Source organism: Phascolarctos cinereus, unplaced genomic scaffold (assembly GCF_003287225.1).
Source record: "Phascolarctos cinereus isolate Bilbo 61053 unplaced genomic scaffold, phaCin_HiC Scaffold_2;HRSCAF=192, whole genome shotgun sequence".
In the NCBI taxonomy this organism is placed as follows: domain Eukaryota; kingdom Metazoa; phylum Chordata; class Mammalia; order Diprotodontia; family Phascolarctidae; genus Phascolarctos; species Phascolarctos cinereus.
In genome coordinates, this window is record NW_027555625.1 from 103,249,460 (window position 1) to 103,274,273 (window position 24,814).

Sequence of the window (24,814 nt, forward strand, 5' to 3'; positions counted from 1 at the left end):
ACCATAATATTACATTTCTCTTTACTCAGATTTGTCCTTCAGGAAGGTAAAACTGAGTGGTATTCCATGCCATGGCATTATTTAAAAGCTTACATTTTAACTCAACCTCCTAGATATATGCAAGAAATTTCCAAAGCAATTTACATTTTTATGATCCAGTTTTTAAAATTTAAATTTCAAAATTTTCAATTAATAAGCATTTTTATTCATCTATCCTCTTTAATCCCTATTGAGCAAATTTTAAAAAGGAAAAAGAAAACTCTCATTATTGCTGTATAGTTCAGTGAAACAAATGGTCACATTAGCCATTTCCAAAAATGCATGTCTCTGCATTTTAAGTTCATTGCCTTTCTATCAGGAGGTAAATGGCATGTTTTATCTTTATTCCTTAAGATTATGGTTTAAGATTGCATTTGATGCTATACTTTATCATCATCTGGGGCAGCTAGGTGGTGCAGTGGTTAAAGTGCCGGGCCCAGAGCCAGGAAGACTCATCTTTCTAAGTTCAAATCTGGCCTCAGACACTTATAAGCTGCATGACTCTGGGCAAGTCACTTAACCCTATTTGCCTCATCTATAAAATGAGCTAGAGAAGGAAATGGCAAATCACTCCAGTATCTTTGCCAAGAAAACACCAAATGGGGTCACAAAGCCTCGGATATAACTTAAAATGACTGCAACAAAACAATTTATCATCACCTATGAATTCTTTTACCTCTGAGAGGCCAAAGGATCATAGATCTGGAACTAGAAGAGACCACAGAGGCCATCTAGTTACAGGATCATAGATTTTAGGGCTGGAAGAAAACTTGGAAACCATTGAGTCCAACCCCTTGATTTTACAAATGGGGAAACAGTCCTGGAGAAGTTAAGTGACTTACCCAGAATCACACAACTAGCAAATGTCTGAGGCAAGATTTGAACCTGGGTCTTTCTGAATGTAAGTACAGTGCCTCATCCACTATGACACGCTAATCCAACCCTCTTGTTTTACAGATGAAGAAAGGGAGGCCCACTTAGGGAATAAAGTGATTTGCCCTAAGGTGACACACATAGTAGCCTCAAAGGTGGAATCTGAACTCAGGTCTTTTGACCCCAGGCCTCTGCTCTCTTTCTGTTGTACATGTGCATTGGTAGTACAATAAATAAAGTTAGCATTCTTAACAAGTCCACAATAAATCATTGCTCAGAACTGACTACAGAACTGAATAACTGGCTGTTTTCAGATAATACATGATATCTGAGAAAATATAATGTAAAATATAATATTTTAAACAAAGGATAGCTGTTTTACAGTCAAAGAATTTTAAAGTTGTAAGGGCTCTCAGAGAGGAGAGAACACTGTAGAAAGAGTGCTAAATTTGTAGTCAAAGGATGAGGGTTCAGATCCTATCTTTGCTGTTTTGGGAAGTCAGAGAAAGACAGACAGAGAAAGAAACAGGGGGAGGTAAGACAGAGAGAGACAGAGAGAGAAAAACAAAGAGACAGGGAGAGACAGACAGACAGAGAAGGAGAGGAGGAGGAAGAGGAGAAGAGGGAGAGAAAGAGAGCGAGTGAGAGAGAGAGAGAGAGAGAGAGAGAAAGCACAGTATAAGCTGCTTTTCCTTGGCTTCATGTTTCTCACTTTTAAAGAAAATGTGAAAGCTGAGTAGACTTGGCAACACTTTGAGAAAGATAATATTAAAGTCAATGCTTAGGCCAGATATAAGTCAAAGATAAAGCATACTGACTGCAGAGCTTTTTCATTTCACTCAAAGTTGAAATGCTCCTCAAAAATTCCTGGATGATGTGTGTGTATGTGCACACACACACACATACACACACATACTATACTCACATACACACACACACACACACACACACATACACACACACACACATATATATTGAGTCTTATATCGTGTGTTTCTTTTCTATATAGCACCTAAAGTATCAGAGCTTAACATTTTATCACTTACTTTAGGTGGGTTGGGATGGAGTAAGTTGAACTATTTATTTGATTAAACCCCAACTTTATATCTATGTTACAAACAACAGAGTTGGGTTACCTTAGTAATTAAAAAAATATCATTTTAGCCTCAATTTCTAGAATATTTTTCTCTTCCTATAAACTATCTTACAAATAATGTGCAAAAAAGTACTGCACATATTTAAAGGTCCTTTTAAAAAAGAGAAAAACTATCATTGAAAATCAGAAATCTAGATTGACTAATTTTAATGTATGAATTAACATAAATTATTATGATATTATGTAAGACTTCATAATTTTTACATACCTTAATGCATTTTATTAACTAATTCTTTGGAAAGCAAGTCAATTACAACTAAAGTAAATAGAAGAAGGTTTATATTTAAAGAGAGGAAATGACTCAATATCTCCGAGGGAGACAGGGGAGAGCCCTAAATTGAGGGGGAAGTAAAAGTGAATAAGCTGTTAAAAAAAAAGCTTCTAAATATGCATCCAAGTTATGTATCAGCAACAGCATTTCTGTTACTAAAATATTTGATTCTCAGAATAAGATTTTTATATCAATACATTTTCATTCAAGAATTTCAGTATGAAAATTAATAAAGGCAGAATTTTTATGAGAGTTAACTTGGAGAATTGAGACTATATCACATTTCTTCCTTTTTTTCGTTTGTTTGTTTGTTTTCTTTGTGACCACTGAGGAGATTAGCGTAGCTAGGACCTACTTTGCTACTCTAATGGGGGTAGACATATGTACACTGGCTCCATAGGGATACACTTGTAGTCTGAAGGACTTGCACTCTGGGACAATGGTAAAATCTTTTAACAGTTTCCATAACTGGGTGCTTTGTCAAAGAGGGTTGTTAAACAGGCCAGGAAGAGCATGGCTACTCAGTAGGCTATAAAAGGAGAAGACAAATACTCTGCTCTCACTTCCTCTTATTTGAGTATGTCACTTGGGATTCTGCCAGCTCTCTCTTGGACTTCCAGTGAGGATAGGGAAAGGCTTTCTCTTCCCCTTCCCAGCAGAAGCTTTGGCAGCTTATACAAACATGGCAGTGAAAATATGTGCTTGCTTAGGTGAGCCAAAGACTAGGTCTCTGCCTTGTCTACTGTCTGTTTCTTGCCCTGAGCACAGGGTACCAAGCAACAATTCTAAGAAATGGTTCTTTTCAACCTTAGTGGCTGCCTTGTGAATTTGTTTAAGAGCCTGAGAATTCCAGAGTCAAGCACTAGATGCCTGATGGGAACCATATAGTTTTTCAGAAGAGGACAGATGACCATTGATAGGATCCCCTGGAAGATGAAAGGACAAAAAAGTCAGAAGACCAAGTAGCTCCCTGGACCCTAAAGACTGAGGTCAAAGTGAAATGCCTTTTCAGAGGTCCCACTAGCCTTCTCCTAGAAGTCTTTTCTCCCTCCTAGAGAGTGTAAGAGTGGTGATTGGTTATACTTTCTGTTTTAAGTAAATGTTAATGCACCCTGTGAGTCTTGAGTTTTCAGAATTTCTTTTGTAGTAGGGGAAATAAATAGCTGTCATATTCAGACCTGATATCTACCACTTTATACATTGGACAACTCTTTTAGAATAGAGTCTATTCATTTCCTTTGGAGATACCCTAGATATGCACAATATCTAAGCTACTATGCCTCTTTAGGGTCATATTTCCCCAAGACTGTACCTGATCCAAGAGTTAAAGCCCCTTACGAGAGATGAGGGCCCTGGGCCATGGGTGACATCAGCATTTATATAAGGAACTCTTACTGTAATCTCTGTTTGCCTCAATGTGGTACTAGAATACCATCATCACCGGGGTTCCTATGTTTCGATGATGACTAGCAACGATAAGAATGCTGCAAGGTAGATAATAGCATTCTAGAATCAAAACTTAGAAGTGATGTTTCTACAGCAAGTCCCTCCTTCTGCCCCTGCTTTTAGCCATTCATTTTATTTCCCACAAATCCTCAAACACCTCATTAACAACCTTTATATTTAGGTCAAGTTTCTCTTACTCAGGTACAAGGTCTCTTCATGGTGCCCAGTCATATATTTTTACTCTTCTACTCAGACCTTCCCTTCCCTGAGACAACTTGTAAAACCATCCCTCAATGCTTTCATGATTGTTTCACCTCCAGCATCGATTTTCTTTGCATGTGTTTGGTCAGTTCTAGTAAGTGCAATAAAGAGATATATGCTTTGTGTGTTACAACAATAGAGGCAGAGACTGATTCTGACTCTTCATTTCTCATTAGTGAATTAGTGTTTTAACACATAAATATGATACATGTATGATATATAATAAACATGCTTATGATACATGATAACATATATAATAAATATATTATACATAACTTATAATGCATCTTAATTGAATTAGTGTCCTATTTAACACATATATACATATGTGAAACACATATATGATCTAATTCAAGTAATTATTGAGCCTGGATAGACAAAAGAAGCTATATTTTAAATATTTTATTTATTTTCAATTTATGAAATAAAACAAGCACTTTCATAACAGAGTAGAATAGAAGAAAAGATGATCGCACATGAAGCTGCAAATCTATTATGCATAACTTGATACTCCTTTTAAATATATAATAAAATTACCATGTAAATTTATTTTTTTCCTTTTTTTTCTTCCTTCCACCCAACCCTGGAGATGGCTACCATCAGAGACAAAAATATGCATAATATATGTATGTATACATATATAACGTAAAATCATACTATACATACTACTTATCAGTTAAAAGAAGCTATTCTTAAGAGGTATAACTTTAAAATTTACAGTCTTGTTGAAAAAGATAAGACTTATACACCAGAAAACAATAAAATAGTATATTACCAAATACAAAAGGTGTGTGACAGATAATAAATGTCATAAGCACTCAGATAATGGAGAAACTGATGTGGCCTAAAGTAGTCGGGGAAATATTCATGTAATAACTGCAAATTTAGCTGGTCTTTAAAGGATGATAATAATAATATAATTTGCATTTTTTAACACTTTATGATCCATATAGCTATTTCAGATCACAGAATCATGGAATTGAAAGGGATCTCAGAGGGAATCCAGTCTAATCCATGCCTGGGCAAACACCTTTCTACAATATTACCAACAAATAGTTACCCAGCCTTTCCTTGAAGATCTCCAGGAAGGGGAATCCAATACTACAGCAACCTGTTCCATTTTTTGATACATGTAATTTTTAGGAAATTCTTTATATTGAGCCTAAACATGTTTGTAACTTCCACTCACAGCTCCTAATTCTGCCCTGGTAGAGCCCTACACCTGGAGTCAGGAAACCTGGGTTAAATTTCTCCTTCAGATACTTACTAGATTTGACACCTTGAGCAAATCATTTAACTTCTCAGAGCCTCAGTTTCTTCATCTGCGAAACAGAGATAATAATACAGAATGGTTCAAAAGACTTTGGGCCACTCTGTACTTATAGTACCTATCTTTGGGGTTGTTGTGAGGGAAAAGTGTTTTATGAACCTTAAAACACTATATAAATGTGAGTTACTGTTGTTATTCAGCATTCCTATTTTTTAAATATTTAAAGATAGCTATTACAACATCCCCCACCCCCACAGCCAAGTCTTCTTTAGGTTAAATATCTCCAGCTCTTTTAACTAATCCTCATGGCTTGATTTCAATGCCCTTCACTCTCCTGGGAGCCCAAGGGCTCCTCTGGTCAGCTTTTTAGTTTATTAACGTCAGTTCCTTCAGCCCAACAATATAGACAGTCAAAGTATTGTCACCCCCATTTGACAGGTAAGAAAACATAACCTAAGAGGTTAAGTGATTGGTCTATCACCACCCAACCATTTCAGTTCTATCCATACTATTCCCCTCCATACACTATATTCTGCAACCAAATTATTCTTGTCCCTTTGCAGACACAAAAGGACCTGTCCTGCACTTTCTTCCTTCCTATCTTTACTCACATTCTTCTCTAAGGTTGATATACCCTTTTCTCACCCATAACCTCCAGAGTTGCCTGCTTAATTCCCACAATCCTTTGAAGCCTAACTGCAGCTCTACCTCCTCTATTAAAGATTGCCTAATCCTCCAACCAGTAATGGTCATTCTCCTGTTGGACCTCTTGTATTTTCTCTTATGCATATATTATAATGTTTCTTAGTTATTTCCGTGCATGTTACACTCCTCCAGTAAACTGTAAGTGCCATGGGCAGGACTACAACCTATCTAAACTTTGTATTTCTCCCAGCATCTAACAAAGTACTGGTATATACAGTAGACATTTAATTAATGTTTATTTAATGTACTTAAAGTAGTATAGTCATAGTGAGAATTGGACAAAGGGAGTCAATATCAATAAAGAAACCACAGAACTAAGTTTCTGATTGGGAAATAAGGGATAAATATGGGAAAGAAATTAAGGAAAATGTTCTAGAATTTGTTCATTTTTCTTTGACTTATGTAATTATTAAATATGTTTAAATTAATCTTTTATTTTATACAATGTTGCCCATGTTGTATGACTGAAGTGTTTATTCTGGATCGAGGGTACAAGTATTCTAAATTGGTCCACCCACAACTCACACCAAAGTTAAACTGAGATATGTTGTAGGAGGGAATCAGGGATTTCTACTGAGCTCTGAGCAGCTTTTAACTGAAAGTGTAGGTAGTGTTAATGTTAAAAGTATCACCGAAAAGGCACTTGAAATATACACACAAATTTAAAATATGCACACATACATTACAAATTGATTTTTTACCCATATGGCTTTTCCATAGAATACATGTTGCTCAGGAGCCACTCTCCCACCTAAATTTTCAGAGTCCTCTGTTAAGATAGAGGTCCTGGATCAAGGCCTCGTATTGGAATCACAGACTTTACTCCCACAATATTAAGTGTAAAAAGTTTTTCCTTGGGTACTGTCAACATAACTGTTCCCAAAGAATAAAAAAAGGAAATTGGGAATTGAACCAAGGTTTCTCTTGCTTCCTTGATAAGAGCTTAAAGTGACAAAAATTACATAAAATGTTCAGTCAATCAACAAGCATTTATTAAGAGCCTACTAAGTTGCTGGGCTATTAGATATCTAATCATTTCCTGTGTATTGATCTTGATTCATCTAGACTAGTGATTCTCAAAGCATGGGCCAGGAACCCCATTCTTTCAGGGGGACTGTGAGGTCAAAACTTTTCATAATAATAATAATAATATCATAGAAGCAGCTAGGTGTCTCAGTGCATAGAGTAACGGCCCTGAAGTTAGGCGGACCTGAGTTCAAATCTGGCCTCAGACCAAACACTTGACACTTACTAGCTATGTGACCCTGGGCAAGTCACTTAACCCCAATTGCTTAAAAAAATAATAACAATAATAATATCATGTAATAATACCACAGTAGTAATAATACTAAGACTTTTAATTTCTAATATAGTAAATATCAATAGATATAACTCACATAATCCAAAGTTGGAGGGGCTCCTCAGTAATTTTTAAGAGTGTTAAGAGTAAAGCCAAAAATTTTGAGAACCACTGAACTAAACTATAAGCTACTTGAGGACAAAGAACATGTCTTCTTTTTTTTTATTATCCTCTTTGGCTGTGGTGTCAAACTCAAATAGAGATAGAGTCCACTAAAACATACTTAAGGATCCTTGTGGGATACATATTGACTTAGAAAACCACATATATATATCATCTATATTTTATTATATTTTTATTTATTTTGTTAAATATTTCCCAATTGAACTTTAATCTGGTTTGGCTGTACTCTGGGGTGTTGTGGGCTATAGACTGCTGCCACCATGTCTGATACTTCTGCCCTTCAGCCCCTAGCCCAGCACCTAACTGGTAAATTATTCAAGAAATACTTGTTAACTGAAGCAGTGGAGAGATTCTCCTTTTGGAAATTTTGTGGGAGTCATAAACCAATTAGAGAAAAACATACATTTCACTAGAGGGCAACTAGGTGGTATAGTGGATAGAGCACCAGGCCTGGAGTCAGGAAGACCTGAGTTCAAATCTGACCTAAGACATTTACCAGCTGTGTGACCCTGGCTAAGTCACTTAACCCAGTTTGCCTTCGTTTCCTTCCATTTACACCGTATATTTCTTGCAAGCACAATTTGCATATTGGCTCTCCCATTAGAATATGAGCTCCTTGAGAACAGGGGCACTTTTTTCCTTTCTTTATATCCTGGAGCTCAGCATAGCATCTGAAACATAGTAGGTACTTAGTAATACTTATTGACTGACTACTAACAGAGAAAAAAATACTGTTAAGTAAAATAAAAAGGAAAGAAGGAATGCACCTACATCCCTAGAAAATAGGATGGAACAACTGCTAAAAAACCTCCCATGTGGTTGAGAAGCCTAGAATGTGGTAAACTGCAGTTATCCCTTCCACATCTCTGGGGTAAGAGTGCAATGCCCCTGCAATCTGGAAAATCAGTATAAAGTTTTTTGGCCCTTCTGATTTATTATGGTATTAAAGTCTGAATTATTATTGTGTTAAAGATAAAATACGTTGATATTATACAATACTATACATATATTTTATGTATTTCTGAGTTTCTAAACTTTTTCTGCAACTTCCACAAAACTCCTAAAAAATTTCAATTTAATTTCTTATGCCGACTGGTGGTATATCAAAACCACAATAGGGAAAATGGGATGTGACTTTCGAACAACAGAAACATGAGCCTGGAAGGAATTTTGAAATCACATAGTCCAAGCCCTGAAATTTTACAAATTAGCAAATTGAGAGATAACTCAGAGTAGTAAAGTGATTTGCCCAGGGTGACAAAGGCAATCTATGGCAGACCTGAAATTTCAACCAGTACCACGAATACAAGTTCAGGTTTCAGTTCTTTCAAATATACCACACTGTCTCTCTGTAAGACAGTGAAAGATGAAATGAAGAACAAAATTACATATCTTCAAGAAGAGTTCAAAAAAGATGGAGAGAGTTAACAGTTTCTAGAAGATAGAAAATTTTAATAAAATCATGGATTCCATGAAAAAGAATAGCAGAGATAAAGCACAAAAATACAAAGATGAAGCAAGAAGTATTAGAGCAAAATCAGAAATCAACAGAATCGGAAGGACACAAAATCAAAGCAACGGATTTTGAAGATTGAACTTAGCAAGACAGGTTAAAGATCATTGACCTCCCAGAAAAAAATATGATTAAACAAAGAGTCTGCACCTGGAACCTTAGGGGAGGGAATAGCATGCCACAGTCAAAGCGATTTTCCTTAACTGCAGATCTGGCCATGTCACTTCCCTGTTCAATAAACTCCAGTGGCTCCCTGTTGCCTCCACACTAAAATACCAGCCTCTCTCTTTGACTTTTAAATTCCTTCATGACCTAATCCTCATCTACTTTTCCAGACTCATTGTGCATTACTTCCTTTACCATGCTCTGAGGTCTTGCCAAATTGGACTTCTTGCTGTTTCTCATACACCACACTCCATGCTCTTCTCTGTGCCTTTGTATTGACCCACACCCCATTCCTGGACTATTCTTCCTCCTCCCTTTTGCTTCATGGAATACTAGTGCCACTTTCTACATGAAGCTTTTCCTGATACACCTGAGTGTTAATGCCCTCTTTCCCTAAACTACTTCATGTTCTTTGTGAACTATTTTATGTACATGTTTTATTCTCTGGATAAAATATAAGCTCCTTGAGAACAGAGACTGCTTCATTTTTGGTTTTGTATTCTCATTCCTAGTAGGGGGATTAATACATAGCAGGTAATTAATAAGTTAAGACTGATTAATTGATAAGATCTTCATGGGATGGTAGCCCAGAAGCCAGGCAAGGGAAGGAGTAGAAGGATGGACTGTCTCCTCCTAGACTGCCAATATCCATCACAGTTTGCTTTCTCTCTGAAGTAATTCCCCACCAGCCTGACGCCATACCAACATGGCCACCATAGCAAGAAAGTACACTCAATGTCATATTAATGCCCAGGACAGAGAAAGCATGTCTCCTGCTTCCTGGGTATCAGCTTCCTGGGGGAAAGTCATTTGTTTTTGTTACACATTTGTTTAATTACTGTATTTCAGTAAATCATACCAAAAATTATACAGAAGTATTTAAATTAGAGGGAAACATGCACATTGATAGACTCCATGGTCTGGAGAAAGAGAAGAACTCCAACTTCAACTCATCCAGAAATGAAGTCTCTGAGCTCAAGGATCAAAGAAACGTCTAGCCAGCTGCAAGAAGAAGCTAGTAAGAAGCAGTTGCCTTTTCAAGGAAGGTCAATTCAAAATGTGGAGAACTACTCTTTGATGATGAGAAATGAAAGAAAAATCTAGAATATGCTATATCAAAAAGCAGAGGAAGACAGTAACATCCTGTAAACTTAAACATATTTCTACAGGAAAAAAAAGATGAATTTTTAACAAAATCAGTACCCTTCTGTAAATTAATAAACATTTATTAAGTATCTACTACATGCCAGGTGCTGTGCCAAGTGCTAAGGATACAAAAAGAGACAAAAGACAGTTCCTGCCTTCAAGGAGGTTACAATCTAATGGGGAAGACAATAAGTAAACAAATAAGTACAAACTATATAAAAGATAAATAGGAAATAATTAAAAGAGAGAAGAGCCTAGAATTAAGAGAGGTTCAGAAAGACTTCCTGTAGAAAACGTAGCTTTAATTTGGACTTGAAGGAAGCCAGGGAATTCAGAAGGTAGAGATAAGGAGAGAGAGCATTCTAAGCATAGGGGACAGCCAGAAAAAAAATTCTCGGAGAAGAAATAGAGTGTTTTTTTGTGGAAGAGCAAGGAGGATGGTGTTACTGATTTGAGGAGTATGTGGCATGGTGTAAGGTGTAAGAAGACTGGAAAGATGGGCTTCAATCATTCTAGATGAGAAGGCTAGAGCTGATTTTTTTCAAATGAAAATTTATCAGAAAAAAATTTCTGCCTATGACACAAAGGTTGAAGGGACATTTAACATACTGAATGACAGAATATGTATCCTACGAGATTTAAGTTAGACCATTGGGCTAAATCATAAAGATCAAATATAAGAGAAAACATATAAAGCCATATACTTCGGTTAAAATATTTGGCTTCATTGGCATAAGATAAGAGAGACATGGTGAGACAGCAGTTCATCTAAAAATATCTGGGAGTTTTAGTGAACTTCAAGTTCAATATGAGTCAATACGACGGTCAAAATGGATGATGAGATCATGGACTGTGAGGCATAACTTTGAAATAAGGAAATGGTAGTCCCTCTGTACTCTGTCCTGTCAGGCTACTTCTAAAGTATTGTTTTCAGTCTGGGGCAGCACCTTTTGGGAAGTTAATTGATGAGTTGGAGAATGTCTAGAGAAGGGCAGCTAGGATATTGAAGAGTTTTGAATTTATACCATATGAAGATGCGTAGAAGGAACTGGGAATATTTTGCTGGAGAAGACATGTTAGCTGTCTTCAAGTATTTCAAGGGCTGCCAATTGAAAGGATTAGACTTGGTCAATTTGTGCCTAGAAGAAAGAAGTAGGAACAATAGTTAGAAGTTTCAAAGAGAAAAATATAGGCTTTGCATCAGGAAAAATTCTCTAGAAGTAATCCAAAATGGAATGGGCTGATTTGAGGAGTGATAGGTTTCACCTCATTTGAGGTCTTTAAGCAGGGATTGAATGACCATTTATCTGATGTTTTGTAGTAGAGATTCTTTTCCAATACAGGTTGACTAAATCACAACGGAGGGCTCTCCAGACTCTAAAATTCTAGGATACTATGCAACTTAAGAAAGGTAAACAAGTACATATGGCACAAAAAGGTGATTGCTTATTGTTTCTATGCTTTGTGTAGGAGAGCAGACTTTTGACTTCTAAAAGTCAATCCTTCTTAAACTAAGGATAAATGAGGGAACAAGAAAGAGTTTTAAGGGTAGATGATCAAGCAGAAGTATCTTAGAGGAGGGCAATGGGGTGAGGAAATAAAAGGATTCAGATACTGACGTTCCAAGGAGAAATTCTGAATAAGGCCATTCAACACAGGAATTATCGAAATTATCAGATAGAGGATGTTAAGTCTTAATTCAATTCGTTGGGCTAGAGGTCAGGATCTGACATACAAGTTGAAAGACAAGAATAAAGAGGAAACACAAAGAGGAACAATTTCAAGGGAGAGAGAGAGGGGGAAATGTAGTGAGGGATTTGTATTTCTAACACAGTTTCAGGAAGAATCCACACACTCTGACTTTCATATAGAAATTAAATAAATACTACTGGATTATCATAATGTAATAATGATAACATTAATGACTATATAGTTATCAGTCTATTGGTACAGTGGATAGAAGACCTGAGTTCCAATCTGGCCTAAGACACTTACTAGCTGTGTGACCCTGGGCAAGTCATTTAACCCTGTTTGCCTCAGTTTCCTCCTCTGTGAAATGAGCTGGAGAAGGAAATGGCAAGCCATTCCAATATCTTTGCTAAGAAAACCCCAAATGGAGACATGAAGAATCAGATGTGACTGAAATAACTCAACAACAAGGTTTTTAATCCACCCCTTGTTCCTATTAAGGCTACAACAAATGTAAACATCTTTAATTAATTAGAAGATTTAGAAAATTATGAAATATTTAGTCATGGCTATTAATGCATGTAGTCCCTGCTTACTGAGGCTGACAGATCTTCTGAGCTGCAGTGAAGTTGGCCCATAAGGTGTTTTGACTAAATTTGCCACAAATATGACTCTGGGTTCCCTGAGCTGGGGATCAGAAACCAGCCCAGATCAGAAACTGGAGCAGGTCAAAGCTCCTGTGCAGATCAGAGTGAGGACAACCTGTGAATAGCCTCTGTACTTCCAGTATGGGCAAGATTTGTTTTTTAATTTAAGAAAAAGAAAAAAAAGAAAATCATGAAATATAAACACAACAGTGGAGTACTTGGAATATTCAATGGAGTTTGACTGGAAATAAATATTTCAATACTGACTTCAAGGACCTACGATTTTGTTGTTATAGATACTCATTCTCTCCAACTATGTTGATTGTAATCATTATATGCCTTAGGAGAGGTCTTTGTGAGCTGCTGTGGTGAAAAAGTAAATTATTCCCCTTTAGTTAAGTCTTCTGACAATAAGTGTCTCCAGATGTGCCTAGATGACAGACACATGGTCCCCGACCTTGCTTGTACTCAAAGCCTTTCCAGCTTGGTAGGACGTATGAGAGTTTGGGTTAGTTATGGGTTGCCAGCTTTCGAGGACTCAGCAGAAAGGGTCTGGAATCAGACTTCAGTGAAAATTCATCAAAAATTTATTATAAAATGATATGGCAGAAAATGGAAACATTAACCAAATGAAAAAAGTTTGCTTGAGCATTTCAACAAAGTTATCGAGTATTTTTTCAATTAATTCAATACACTAAAAAATTTTTTTTAATTTTAATAATCATATTTGTAGCATTGGTGAAAATAGTGAATTATATTCAGTGTAGTGAAGTGAAGGTGAAAGTGTATATATCTGTTTCAACTTAAAATATCCCCTTCATCAATAGTGGTTTTGATTCTTAGTTTGTCTTTAAAAGTCTGTGTGACTTCTAAATTTACTATAAACATAGGTCAAACACCTTTGAAAATTTTCAAAAGACTTGATTTTCTGTAGCAAAAGATTTAGCTAAATCTGGGTTTTTGTAGTTAATTACTCTAAGAAGTTTATCATCTGCAGTTTTATTCTAAAGACTCAAAATGTTGGGTTATTGAAGAAAGCAGTAGTAGAAATTGGTTTTTCTATCTTGATTATGTTACAGTTTCATCATCCCTTTCTTAAATTGGGCCCATATTTAATAGTAATAATCTAATAAGAATTATTGTTGTTGTTTGTTGTTCAGTTGTGTCTCTCTCATGACCCTATTTGGGGGTTTTCTTAGCAAAAATACTGCAGTAGTTTGCCATTTCCTTCTCTAGTTCATTTTACAAACAAAGAAACTAAAGCAAACAGGGTTAAGTGACTTGCCCAGGGTCATACAGCTAGTAAGTGAACTCAGCAAGGTGAGTCTTCCTGACTCCAAGCTCAGCACTCTATCCACTAGCTGCCCAATTTAGTACGAAATTTCTGCTTAATTCTTTCCTTAGAGGTGCATAGATTGAGAACTAGAACATATTGTTTCTTCAAACTAGATTGTAAATTCCTCGAGGGCATAAACTCTCACTTTTGTCTTTGAATCCCCAGCACCATAGTAGGTGCCTCAATAAAGGCTTGCAGATTGATTGGAGTAGAACTTGGACGTCATCTAGTCCTACCTCTTCATTTTTCAAATGAGGAAACTGAGCCTGCTTACTGTCAGTTGAATGGTCTTGAGTTGACCTCTCAAACTGAGGATCAAAGGCCTTTCAAGGGTGGGGAACCTGTAGCCTTGAGGCCACATGCAGCCTTCTAAGTCGTTGGGTGCGGCCTTTTGCCTGAGTCCAAGTTTTACAGAAAAATCCTTTTATTAAGGGGATTTGTTCTGTGAAATTCGGATTCAGTCAAAGGGCCACATTTGAGGACTTAGAGAGGGCCACATGTGGCCTCAAGGCCACAGGTTCCCCACCCCTGCAGCTTTTCCCCTCAAGATTCTACGTAGAAATTTTACATAGAAATCTTAACTCAGGCTCTGAAAGGGAAGGAAAATAAACTTCCAGTACACAAAGATCCTAACAAGGAGAGAAAGGCCTTAATTATTGACATAGCTATGCATGGATGTGTATATAATGTTCCTTTTTTCTAGCAAGCAATCTCAGTTCATTTAAGTTTCCCAGTGAGGAAGAATGACACTTAGAATTATAAAATTCTAAGAAACAAATCTAGCCTTATGCACATGGTTAAAAAAGTCGGGGTTGAGGGGATTACAGAAACCACAAATGAATGAATTGCATTAGTCATAGTTTAAGGGACCCTACAATAAATGGCAATTCTGCTGTACAATAGAGTATGAACTACAACTGAAGCCTTTTTCACACTCATTACCTCCAAAGAGTTTCTCCCCACTGCAGAATCTCTGTTGTACTACATTAAAGCATGAGTTTCTAGGGCAAGTTTTCCCACACTCATACATCTGTAAGGTTTCTCTCCAGTAAGTGTTCTTTGATGGGCAAGGTTTGATCTTCAGATTGAAGGTCTGTCTATGTCTATTACCTCCATAACCTTTTTCTCCAGTATGGAATCTCTGAAACTGAATAAAGCATAAGCTCCAGTAGAGTATAAAAGTCCCTGAAGGCAGAAACTTTTTTTTTGTTTTGTTTTGTATCCCCAACACATAGAGTGGTGCCTTGCACATAGGAAGCATTAGTAAATATTTGTTCAGTTGGGTTGGAATGAATTCCGTACTTCTTTCGTCAGTAAGAAATTAAATTCTGGCTTTTGTGACACTGTTCTCTCCAGGTCCTCCTGTGTTATAATCCATATCCCACCCACTATATGAATATGCCCAAAGCTCTTCTCTTTTCTTGGGTCCTCTTCTCTTCTCCTTTTCTACTCTCAGTGACATCATCAGAACCCATGGGTTCAACCATTTCTATGCAAATAATGCCAAAATCTATACATCCAACCCTCATCTTTCTATTGAGTTCCAGTTCTACGTCACCAACTGCCTTCTAGACACATAAGAATGTATGTCCCGTTGACACTCAAACTCGTCATATCTAAAATAGAATTCATTATCTTTCCTTCTAAACCCATCCCTTCTCCCAATTGCCTTCTTTCTCTCCAGAACACTGTCACTATGAAGTTACCGAAGTTGCAACCTCAGAATCATCCTTCACTTTAACTCATCCTCTGCTCCAATACATTGTCAGTTTTTGCTGATTTTTACCTCTATAACATATCTTGCATCCATCCGCTTCTCTCCATTCAGAAGATCACCACTTTGGTGCAGGCCCTCATCCCCTCAGACCTGGACTATTGCATTAGCCTGCTAGTTGACCTGCCACAAGTCTCTCCCCACTCTCCTCCAGCCTCCATTTAACTGTTAAAAGAGTCTTCCTAAAGTTCATCCAGGTCTGACCATGTCACCCTCTACTCAATAAACTCTAATGCTCCATATCACCTCCAAGATTAAATATAAAACCCTCTGTTAGGCATTCAAACCCCTTTATAACCTACTCCCCACCTCCACTTTTACAGTCTTCTTACACTTTACTCACCTCTAAGTACTCTGTAGTCCAGTGACGTTGGCCTCCTAAGTGTTCCCCAAATAACACACACCATCTCCAGACTTTAGGCATTTTTACAAACTGTCCCCCACACTTCAAATTCCCTCCTTCCTCATCCCCATCTTGTATTCCCTGACTTCCTTCAAGTCCCAGGTAAAATCCTTCTACAAGAAGCCTTTCCTGATCCCCCCTTATCTTAATATCTTCCCTCTGTTCATTTTCTCCAATTTATCCTGGACATAATGTGTTTGGACATAGTTTTTTACATTTTGTCCTACCCAATAAACTCTCTGTTTGTACTACACTGAAAAATTACTTCCTATGGCAAGTTTTCCCATATTCTTATATTCATGAGTTCCTTGAGAGGAGAAATCATCTTTTACCTTTCTTTTTTATAGCAATTTTAAAATATTTATTTATTAATTTTTAGTTTTCAACATTCACTTCCACATGACTTTGTGTTACAAATTTTCTCCCCATCTCTCCCCTCCCCCCACCACAAGATGGCATGGATTCTGAATACCCCTTATCCTGATCTGCCCTGCTTTCTACCACCCCCCACTTTCTGTTGTCCCCTTCCCCTTCTATTTACCTGTAGGGCAGGATAGATTTCTATACCTGTATATCTTATTTCCCAGTTGCATGTAAAAACAATTTTTAACATTTGTTTTTAAAACTTTGGGTTCCAAATTCTCTCCCTTTCTCCCCCACCCCCCCTCACTGAGAAGGCAAGCAACTTGATACAGGTTATACATGTATAGTCATGCAAAACACTTCCATAATAGTCATGTTGTAGAAAACTAACTATATTTCCCTTCATCCTATCCCACCCCCTATTTATTCTGTTCTCTCCTTTGACCCTGTCCCTCCTCAAAAATGTTTGCTTCTGATTACCCCTTTCCCCAATCTGCCCTCCATGCTATCATCTCCCTGCTCTCCTATCCCCTTCCCTCCTATTTTCCTGTAGGGTAAGATAGATTTCCATACCCAATTGAGTGTGTATATTATTCCCTCCTTAAGCCAAATCCAATGAGAGTAAGATTCATTCATTCCTTCTTACCTCCCTGCCCCCCTTATCCTCCACGTTAAAAGCTTTTTCTTCTCTCTTAGATGTGAGATAATTTACCCCATTCTACCTCTCCCTTTCTTCTTCTCTCTGTACAATCCTCTCTCACCCCTTAATTTTATTTTTTAGAAATCATCCCTTCATATTCAACACACCCAGTGCCCTCTGTCTCCCTACAACTACCCTAATACTGAGAAAGGTATCATGAGTTACAAATATCATCTTTCCATATAGGAATATAAACAGTTCAACTTTAATAAGTTCCTTATGATTTCTCTTTCCTGTTTACCTTTTCATGCTTCTCAAATTTTCTATTCAGCTCTGGTCTTTTCAAGAATGCTTGAAAGTTCTCTATTTCACTGAATGTCCATTTTCTTCTCCTGAAGGATTATACTCAGTTTTGCTGGGTAGGTGATTCTTGGTTTTAATTCTACCTCCTTTAACCTCCAGAATATCATATTCCAAGCCCTCTGATTCCTTAATGTATAAGTTGCTAAATCTTGTGTTATCTTGATTGTGTTTCCACAATACTTAAATTATTTCTTTATGGCTGTTTACAATATTTTCTCCTTGACCAGGGAACTCTGGAATTTGGCTATAATATTCCTAAGAGTTTTCCTTTGGGGATCTCTTTCAGGAGGTGATCAGTGGATTCTTTCAATTTCTATTTTACTCTCTGGTTCTAAAGTATCAGGGCAGTTTTCCTTGATAATTTCTTGAAAAATGATGTTTAGACTCTTTTTTTGATCATGGCTTTCAGGTAGTCCAATAATTTTAAAATTATCTCTCCTGGATCTATTTTCCAGGTCAATTGTTTTTCCAGTGAGATATTTCACATTGTCTTCTAGTTTTTCATTCTTTTGGTTTTGTTTTATAGTTTCTTGATTTCATAAAGTCATCAGCTTCCATTTGCTCCATTCTAATTTTTAAGGAAGTATTTTCTTCAGTAAGCTTTTGAACTTCCTTTTCCATTTGGCCAGTTCTGCTTTTTAAGGCATTCTTCTCCTCATTGACTTTTTGGACCTCTTTTGCCATTTGGGGTAGTCTGTTTTTTAAGGTGTTATTTTCTTCAGTATTTTTTGGGTCTCCTTTAGCGAGTTTTAACTTGTTTTTCATGATTTTCTTGCATCACTCTCATTTCTCTTCCCAGTTTTTCCTCTATTTCTCTTACTTGCTTCTCAAAATCCTTTTTGAGCTCTTCCATAGCCTGGGACTGATTCATATTTTTCCTGGAGGCTTTGAATGTAGGAGCTTTGACTTTGTTGTCTTCTTCTGGTTGTATGCTTTGATCTTCTTTGTCACCAAAGTAAGATTTTATGGTCTGACTTTTTTTGCACTGTATGCTCATGTTCCCAGCCAATTACTTGACTATTAAACTCCTTGTTAAAGTAGTGGTTTGCTTCCAATGTGGAGAAGGTACCATCCCAACCTTCAGGGTTTTGTGCAGCTGTTTTCAGAGGTAGTTCTAGGGACCTCTAAATTTTCAGTTCTTCCAAGATGGTATGATGAAAGGCAAGGTGTCTACTCCTTTCTTGGCCTCTGTTCTAGTCTATGAATGACCACAAGCACTCTTTTCTGCCTTGGAACTGTAAGGAGGATTTTCTCTTTACCACCACCACAAGCTCCACCATGCCAACACTCCTCATTGCCTCAGGACCACCACCCAGATCCAAACATAGGCAAAGCAAGAGAATCCTGCCTCAGCGCCAGCAAAGTGATCCCTGCAATCCCCCTCTGATCAGCTAATCAATCCCCACTCCATCTATGGGCTGAGAGCTCTGGAAGCAGCCACTGCCCCCCCAGGGCTGCGCCAAGTTGGGGGCCAGACCAAGCTCCTCTCTCACCGAGGCCCGACAGACCTTTCCTACTGACCTTCTAAGTTGTCTTTGGTGTTTGTGGGTTGAGAAGTCTGGAAACTGCCACAGCTGCCCTTGACTCAGTCCCCTGATGCCTGCTCCAGGCTCGTTGAGGCCTGGTCTTTGCCTGTGTGGCTCACACTGAACGGCTGCACTCCTCTCCCAGCTTGGCACAGCAGACTTTTCTAATCAACCATGTAGGTTGTCTTGGGCTGGAAATTTGTTTCACTCTGTCTTTTTGTGGGTTATGCTCTAGAATTTGTTTAGAGCCATTTTTTACAGGTATTTGGATGGGTTTGGGGGGCTACCTTTCTTTGTAATCTCAGTACTGAGCACTGTGCACAGTGCCTGGCACACAGTAGGTGCTTAATAAACGTTTATTGACTGACAGACTGACAATGTCTCCATCATACCTTTCCAGGCTTATTTCACATTACTTACCCTTAAGTAGTCTGTATTCTGGCCAAAATGGCCTTCTGGCTACCGTCTCCCACTTCTTTCCTTTGTACTGGCTATTGCCTGTGCATGGAATATTCTTCCTCTTAACCTCTCCTACTTTGAATCCCTAGCTCACTTTAAGACTAAACTCAGGTTAGGCCTTTCTTGATCCCTTCATGTCAATACTCTTCTGGCTCCCTTTCCCACCAAATTGTTTTGTATTTATTTTTAGATACTTTATATTTACTTCTGTGTAAATACATTGTATTCTCTCCCTGCTTTCCTTCAGTAGAAGGTAAATCCCTTGAAGGCAGGGACTGTTTCGTTTTTGCCACAGTAACTAGCACAGTGACTTCCACAATAATAGTGCTTTACACATGTTTGTTGAAATGTGGAATCATTCATTTTGTGGAGATTATAACTAACAAAGATCGAAACAAAAAGTTTTTACCACAAGTTAAATGTCTTCCAGTTGTGAACTGTAGTATTAAATGGATTTTAAAGTAGTGAACTATAAATAAATCAGTAAGCATAGGCTGGGAAGAATGTAAATGACAATACAGACATGAGATTACCTAGTGTATTCCTTAACCCCAAAAAAGTGGTCACAAAGGGTTGGACGTGACTGAAGATGAGTAAACAACAACAACAAAATTCCTGATTTATATTCTTGGCCTGAAAAAACACCCAATCCTAATGGTAGTGAATGTCTTTTCAAATAGAGCATTTTGCAGTTAGCGTATGCTCATATCATATTTCTATATTTTTATAACATTTACCTCATATAAATGTTATTTTGATAGATAATATATTCATTGAAACCATATTTTCATCACATTTCTATTACTGTCTTAGAACTTTTTTATTTTAATCTCTTTGCAATACTGGCACAATCCATAACTTCACTAGGAAAAAAATTATACTGATCTGCCAAGGACTACCTGGAAAAAACACATTCAAAACAAGTAGTGGGCATGACTAAGAAAAAAAGGTCCCCAAGATTTCATTTCCCACTAGGGAGAAATTTCTTGGATTATATTTACCAAGTCTAACCCCCATTTCCATTACCAGGTAAGGTAGCATTGCCAGGTAATGACTAACTGGTGGGTGGTGGGATTTAAGGGTGGACAAAATGTGAGAGGCAAGCCTTGGACCACAATTAAAGAGAGGGAGATAAAAGAAGATTACTTTTGGAGCAATGTTGTTATGGCATCCCCTGAACCCAGGAGTCCTAGAGGAATACTAATAATCTTGGCACCCAGCCAAAGGGTTTCTCAGATATACAGCCTGTCCTAAGAGAATACACACACATACACACACACACACACACACACACACACGCACACACATGTGTGTATATATATGTATAATATTTTATTTTTTCCCAATTACATGATAAAATAATTTTAAAACATTTTTTTACGTTTTGAGTTCCAATTCTATCCCTCCCTTCCTTCCCTCCTCCCTTCCTTCCTTTCTCCTTCCCTGAGACAGAAAGCAATCCATTATACATGTGCAACCATGTAAAACATTTCCGTATTAGTCATTTTGTACAAGAAGACTTGAATAATAGAAAAAGAATGAAGGGAAGAAAGTGAAAAATAGCATACTTCAGTCTGCATTCAGACAGTATCAGGTCTTTCTCTGGAGGTGGATAGCATGCTTCATCAGGAGTCCTTTGGGATTGTCTTGGGTCATTCTATTGCTGAGAATAGCTAAGTCATTCACAATTCTTTATCATACAATATTGCTGTTACTGTGTACAACATTCTCCTGTTTCTGCTCACTTCATTTAAGTCTTTCCAGGTTTTTCTGAAATCACCCTACTTGTAATTTCCTATAGCACAATAATACTCCATCACAATCATACACCACAGCTTGTTTAGCCATTCCCCATTGATAAATATCCCTTCAATTTCTAATTCTGAACCATCACTAAAAGAGCTGCTATAAATATTTTTGAACAAATAGATCCTTTTCCCTTTCCTTTGGTATCTTTGGGATATAGAGTGAGCACAGATATTGCTGGATCAAAGGGTATTCATAGTTTTATAGGCCTTTGGACATAGTTCCAAATTACTCTCCAGCATGGTTGGAACAGTTCACAGATCTACCAAAAGTGCATTATTGTCCCAATTTTCCCACATCCCCTCCAACATGTATCATTTTCCTTTTTTGTAATATTAGCCACTCTGATATGTGTGAGGAGGGACCTCAGAGTTGTTTTAACTTGCATTTCTCTAATCAAGAGTGATTTAGAGCACCTTTTCACGTGACTATAGATAGCTTTGATTTCTTTGTCTGAAAATTGCCTGTTCATATCCTTTGGCCATTTATCAGTTGGGGAATGACTTGTATTTTCATAAATTTGACTCAATTCTCTATATATTTGAGAAATGAGGCCCTTTTCAGAGATACTTGTTGCAAATTTTTTTCCCAGTTTTCTGCTTTCCCTTTAATTTTGGTTGCATTGGTTTTATGTAAAAACTTTTTAATTTTATATAATCAAAATTAGCTATTTTACATTTTGTAATGCTCTCTATATTTTCTTCTGTTTTAAATTCTTCTCTTACCCATAGATCTAACAAATAAACTATTCCATGCTCTCCTAATTTGTTTTTGGTTCACCTTTTATGTGTAAATCATGTACTAATTTAGTCCTTATCTTGGCATATGGTGTGAGATGTTGGTCTACACCTAGTTGCTGCCATACTGTTTTCCAGTTTTCCCAGCAGTTTTTGTTGATTAATGAGTTTTTGTTCCAAAAGATTAGATCTTTGGATTTATCATATACTAGATTACTATGGTCTTTCACTATAATGTAATTCATACCTAATCTATTCCACTTATATACCACTTTATTTCTTAGCCAGTTTTAATAATTTCCACTTTATAATATGGCTTGAGGTCTGGTACATCTAGTCTACCTTCTTTTAAATTATTTTTCATTGATTCCCTTAATATCATATATTATATATGCCTTTTGTTATTCCAGATGAGTTTTGTTATTATTTAATATATAACATAATTTTGGTAGTTTGATTGTCATGGCACTGAATAAATAGATTCTTTAGGTAGAATTGTCAATTTTGTTATATTGGCTTGGCCTACCCATGAGCAACTGATATTTTCCCAACTGTTTATATCTGACTTTATTTGTGTGAAAGGTGTTTTGTAATTCTGTTTATATAGTTTCTGGATTTGTCTTGGCAGATGGACTCCCAAGTAGCTTATGTTGTCTACAGTTATTTTAATTGGAATTTCTCTTTCTTTGTCTTGCTATGGGATGTTATTGGCAACATACAGAAATACTGATGATTTATGTGAGTTTATTTTGTATCTTGCAACTTTGCTAAAGTTGTTAATTATTTCCACTAGTTTTTTAGTTGATTCTCTAAGTATACCATCACATCATCTGCAAAGAGTGATAGTTTTGCCTATTCCAATTCCTTTGATTTATTTTTCTTCTCTTATTGCTATAGCTAATATTTCTATTATATATATATTATATTTTATATGTATTCTCTATATATATATATATATGTGTATATATATATATATATATATATATATATATATTCTATATATTGTAGCTAATATATTCTATTAGAGGTGATAGTGGGAATCCTTGCTTCACCCCTGACCCTTTTGGGAAGGCTTCTAGCTTATCCCTACTACAGATAATGCTTGCTGATGGTTCTGGATACATATTACTTATCATTTTAAGGAAAGTTCCCTTTATTCCTATGTTCTCTAGTGTTTTTAATAGGAATGAGTGTTGCATTTTTTCAAAGGCTTTTTCTGCATTTATTGAGATAATCAAATGATTTCTGTTGGCTTTTTTGTTGATATGGTCAATTATGCTGATAGTTTTCCTAATATTGAACCAGCCCTGAACTTTGCTATAAATCCCACCTGGTCACAGTATATATTCTTGTGATATATTGCTGTAATCTCCTTGCTGGTATTTTTTTTAAGTTTTTGCATCAATGTTAATTAGGGAAATTGGTTCTATCCTAAGAGAACTCTTTTTTTTTTATTTTGTTTAAATTTTTATTTTTACATAGGGAAAAATCAAATATACATTTAACCCAATTTGGTTGCAAGTTCCTTAGCTTTTGCCTTTTCCTGCTTCACAATATGAGCCACTGATTTTGGACGCAGAACATTGCCACCCCAGTGACAGCAGATCTCATCATATCTGTTGTTGTAATTGTTTTGAACGGCTTCTACCAGCTTAGCCAGGGCTCCCTTATCTTCAGGGTTAACCTGTGTGAAGGCAATGCTTGTGCACATCTTTCTGTGAACTAAGCCACCCATTTTGGCTTTACATTTGATAATACAGTAAGAAATCCCCATTTTTCGGCACAAGGCAGATAGGAAGACCACCAGCTCAGTGGGGTCCATTTCATGTGCAATCACTACCAACTGGGCTTTCTTGTTTTCTACCAGGGTAGTAAGTAACAATGTTAACACCTGCTCTGAGGACAGGTGGTCTCTTAGTGGAGACATCTCCTTTGCCCACAGCTTTTTGTTCAGCCCAGGCCAGCAGCCTTTGCTTCTTATCTTGCTTTGTCTCAGATCTGTACTTGTGAGCCAGTTTCAGCAGCTGAGTAACTGTCTGACAATCCAAAGCCTAGGTGAGCTGGTTAATTGCTGGTGGCACTTTCATGTACTTATAAAGGATAGACCTTTGACGCTGCAGTCTGGTGTACCAAGGCCATTTGACAAATTGAGTAAGGTTCCTTTTGGGCTGGATGTCCTCCCCAATGTCAAAGTCCTTGGGCCGCTTCTCAAACAAAGGATTGACCACTTTCTTGGCCAGAGCCACCTTCTTCCCCTTGGCCTTCTTCCCTTTTGGCATCTTGGCCAGCTGAAATAGAGCCCTAAGAGAACTTCTGAGGGAAATCTTGGGGATGTTTTCCACTACACACCTCTAAGACTGTGACGTTAAAGTTCAGGCATGGAGACTCTAGAATCTTTAATGGTTAAAAAAAAAATTATTATAAAAATCTTTGAAGATCTTTCCCACATGAGGAGAGGACATCCATGCCTCAGAACCAGTTGAGGTGTTCCATCAACAGTATGCCATTGAGCCTTTACGTTAAAGCCCAGGGATCAATTCAAGGAGAAGAGCTGGAATTCAAATTCGCAACCTGCTGGCACTACTTGGTCATGAGGAAATTGAAGGATCTGGTTTGTGACCATGACAACATGTCAGAACAGGAAAGAGATTGGGAATAAGTACAATTATCATAAAAATGCAAAGCTTTGGGAAGATATGTGGAGACAGATAAAGTCATTTCACAGTCATTTCTAGTGGTATCT

At 37.1% G+C, this 24,814-nt stretch overlaps 1 pseudogene; it reads right to left on the reverse strand.

Annotated features, from left to right (window-relative positions):
• Positions 1-23,562: 23,562 nt before the first annotated feature.
• LOC110215044 (large ribosomal subunit protein eL8 pseudogene) lies at positions 23,563-24,350 on the reverse strand (annotated as a pseudogene).
• Positions 24,351-24,814: the final 464 nt, after the last annotated feature.